The sequence below is a fragment of the Syngnathus scovelli genome, unplaced genomic scaffold, assembly GCF_024217435.2.
Source record: "Syngnathus scovelli strain Florida unplaced genomic scaffold, RoL_Ssco_1.2 HiC_scaffold_31, whole genome shotgun sequence".
Taxonomy (NCBI): Eukaryota; Metazoa; Chordata; class Actinopteri; order Syngnathiformes; family Syngnathidae; genus Syngnathus; species Syngnathus scovelli.
The window spans coordinates 880431-884672 of record NW_026061401.1 but is presented as its reverse complement, the minus strand read 5'-3'; positions in this window follow the sequence as shown (position 1 = coordinate 884672).

The window sequence follows — 4242 nt, the reverse complement described above, 5'->3', positions numbered from 1 at the left end:
TGCGCAGTGGTCAACGCGGCATTCTCTAGCTGCCAAGAGCACTTTTTACTATGCGCACCCAACCAGAGTGACGGGAGGAGCACATTCCAGAAAACGTGCTCAGCTCGTCGAGAAAATGCGATTTAAGCAATAAAATTAAAAATGCACCCAAAACCTAAACCAAACGTTGCAGGTGGTTATTTCTTCGTGCGCAGTGGTCAACGCGGCATTCTCTAGCTGCCAAGAGCACTTTTTACTATGCGCACCCAACCAGAGTGACGGGAGGAGCACATTTCAGAAAACGTGCTCAGCTCGTCGAGAAAATGCGATTTAAGCAATAAAATTAAAAATGCACCTAAAACCTAAACCAAACGTTGCAGGTGGTTATTTCTTCATATGTAGCAGTCAACGCGGCACTCTCTAGCTGCCAAGAGCACTTTTTACTATGCGCACCCAACCAGAGTGACGGGAGGAGCACATTTCAGAAAACGTGCTCAGCTCGTCGAGAAAATGCGATTTAAGCAATAAAATTAAAAATGCACCTAAAACCTAAACCAAACGTTGCAGGTGGTTATTTCTTCATGCGCAGTGGTCAACGCGGCACTCTCTAGCTGCCAAGAGCACTTTTTACTATGCGCACCTAACCAGAATGACGGGAGGAGCACATTTCAGAAAACGTGCTCAGCTCGTCGAGAAAATGCGATTTAAGCAATAAAATTAAAAATGCACCCAAAACCTAAAACAAACGTTGCAGATTTTCATTTCTTCATGCGCAGTGGTCAACGCAGCACTCTCTAGCTGCCAAGAGCACTTTTTACTATGCGCACCCAACCAGAGTGACGGGAGGAGCACATTTCAGAAAACGTGCTCAGCTCTTCGAGAAAATGCGATTTAAGCAATAAAATTAAAAATGCACCTAAAACCTAAACCAAACGTTGCAGGTGGTTATTTCTTCGTGCGCAGCAGTCAACGCGGCACTCTCTAGCTGCCAAGAGCACTTTTTACTATGCGCACCCAACCAGAGTGACGGGACGAGCACATTTCAGAAAACGTGCTCAGTTCGCCGAGAAAATGCGATTTAAGCAATACAATTAAAAATGCACCTAAAACCTAAACCAAACGTTGCAGGTGGTTATTTCTTCATGTGCAGTGGTCAACGCGGCACTCTCTAGCTGCCAAGAGCACTTTTTACTATGCGCACCCACCCAGAGTGACGGGAGGAGCACATTTCAGAAAACGTGCTCAGCTCGTCGAGAAAATGCGATTTAAGCAATAAAATTAAAAATGCACCTAAAATCTATACCAAACGTTGCAGGTGGTTATTTCTTCATATGCAGTGGTCAACGCGGCACTCTCTAGCTGCCAAGAGCAGTTTTTACTATGCGCACCCAACCAGAGTGACGGGAGGAGCACATTCCAGAAAACGTGCTCAGCTCGTCGAGAAAAATGCGATTTAAGCAATAAAATTAAAAATGCACCTAAAACCTAAACCAAACGTTGCAGGTGGTTATTTCTTCGTGCGCAGCAGTCAACGCGGCACTCTCTAGCTGCCAAGAGCACTTTTTACTATGCGCACCCAACCAGAGTGACGGGAGGAGCACATTTCAGAAAACGTGCTCAGCTCGTCGAGTAAATGCGATTTAAGCAATAAAATTAAAAATGCACCCAAAACCTAAACCAAACGTTGCAGGTGGTTATTTCTTCATGCGCAGTGGTGAACGCGGCACTCTCTAGCTGCCAAGAGCACTTTTTACTATGCGCACCCAACCAGAGTGACGGGAGGAGCACATTTCAGAAAACGTGCTCAGCTCGTCGAGAAAATGCGATTTAAGCAATAAAATTAAAAATGCACCTAAAACCTAAACCAAACGCTGCAGATGGTCATTTCTTCATGCGCAGTGGTCAACGCGGCACTCTCTAGCTGCCAAGAGCACTTTTTACTATACACACCCAACCAGAGTGACGGGAGGAGCACATTCCAGAAAACGTGCTCAGCTCGTCGGGAAAATGCGATTTAAGCAATAACATTAAAAATCTACCCAAAACCTAAACCAAACGTTGCAGATGGTCATTTCTTCATGTGCAGTGGTCAACGCGGCACTCTCTCGCTGCCAAGAGCACTTTTTACTATGCACACCCAACCAGAGTGACGGGAGGAGCACATTCCAGAAAACGTGCTCAGCTCGTCGAGAAAATGCGATTTAAGCAATAAAATTAAAAATGCACCCCAAACCTAAACCAAACGTTGCAGATGGTCATTTCTTCATGCGCAGTGGTCAACGCGGCACTCTCTAGCTGCCAAGAGCACTTTTTACTATGCGCACCCAACCAGAGTGACGGGAGGAGCACATTTCAGAAAACGTGCTCAGCTCGTCGAGAAAATGCGATTTAAGCAATAAAATTAAAAATGCACCCAAAACCTAAACCAAACGTTGCAGGTGGTTATTTCTTCATGCGCAGTGGTGAACGCGGCACTCTCTAGCTGCCAAGAGCACTTTTTACTATGCGCACCCAACCAGAGTGACAGGAGGAGCACATTTCAGAAAACGTGCTCAGCTCGTTGAGAAAATGCGATTTAAGCAATAAAATTAAAAATGCACCCAAAACCTAAACCAAACGTTGCAGGTGGTTATTTCTTCATGCGCAGCAGTCAACGCGGCACTCTCTAGCTGCCAAGAGCACTTTTTACTATGCGCACCCAACCAGAGTGACGGGAGGAGCGCATTTCAGAAAACGTGCTCAGCTCGACGAGAAAATGCGATTTAAGCAATAAAATTAAAAATGCACCCAAAACCTAAACCAAACGTTGCAGGTGGTTATTTCTTCATGCGCAGCAGTCAACGCGGCACTCTCTAGCTGCCAAGAGCACTTTTTACTATGCGCACCCAACCAGAGTGACGGGAGGAGCACATTTCAGAAAACGTGCTCAGCTCGTCGAGAAAATGAGATTTAAGCAATAAAATTAAAAATGCACCTAAAACCTAAACCAAACGTTGCAGGTGGTTATTTCTTCATATGCAGCAGTCAACGCGGCACTCTCTAGCTGCCAAGAGCACTTTTTACTATGCACACCCAACCAGAGTGACGGGAGGAGCACATTTCAGAAAACGTGCTCAGCTCGTCGAGAAAATGCGATTTAAGCAATAAAATTAAAAATGCACCTAAAAACCTAAACCAAACGTTGCAGGTGGTTATTTCTTCATGCGCATTGGTCAACGCGGCACTCTCTAGCTGCCAAGAGCACTTTTTACTATGTGCACCCAACCAGAGTGACGGGAGGAGCACATTTCAGAAAACGTGCTCAGCTCGTCGAGAAAATGCGATTTAAGCAATAAAATTAAAAATGCACCCAAAACATTAAACCAAACGTTGCAGGTGGTTATTTCTTCATGCGCAATGGTCAACGCGGCACTCTCTAGCTGCCAAGAGCATTTTTTCCTTTGCGCACCCAACCAGAGTGACGGGAGGAGCACATTTCAGAAAACGTGCTCAGCTCGTCGAGAAAATGCGATTTAAGCAATAAAATTAAAAATGCACCTAAAACCTAAACCAAACGTTGCAGGTGGTTATTTCTTCATGCGCAGTGGTCAACGCGGCACTCTCTAGCTGCCAAGAGCACTTTTTACTATGTGCACCCAACCAGAGTGACGGGAGGAGCACATTTCAGAAAACGTGCTCAGCTCGTCGAGAAAATGCGATTTAAGCAATAAAATTAAAAATGCACCTAAAACCTAAACCAAACGTTGCAGGTGGTTATTTCTTCGTGCGCAGCAGTCAACGCGGCACTCTCTAGCTGCCAAGAGCACTTTTTACTATGCGCACCCAACCAGAGTGACGGGAGGAGCACATTCCAGAAAACGTGCTCAGCTCGTCGAGAAAATGCGATTTAAGCAATAAAATTAAAAATGCACCCAAAACCTAAACCAAACGTTGCAGATGGTCATTTCTTCATGCGCAGTGGTCAACGCGGCACTCTCTAGCTGCCAAGAGCACTTTTTACGATGCACACCCAACCAGAGAGACGGGAGGAGCGCATTTCAGAAAACGTGCTCAGCTCGACGAGAAAATGCGATTTAAGCAATAAAATTAAAAATGCACCCAAAACCTAAACCAAACGTTGCAGGTGGTTATTTCTTCATGCGCAGTGGTCAACGCGGCACTCTGTAGCTGCCAAGAGCACCTTTTACTATGCACACCCAACCAGAGTGACGGGAGGAGCGCATTTTAGAAAACGTGCTCAGCTCGTCCAGAAAACGCGATTTA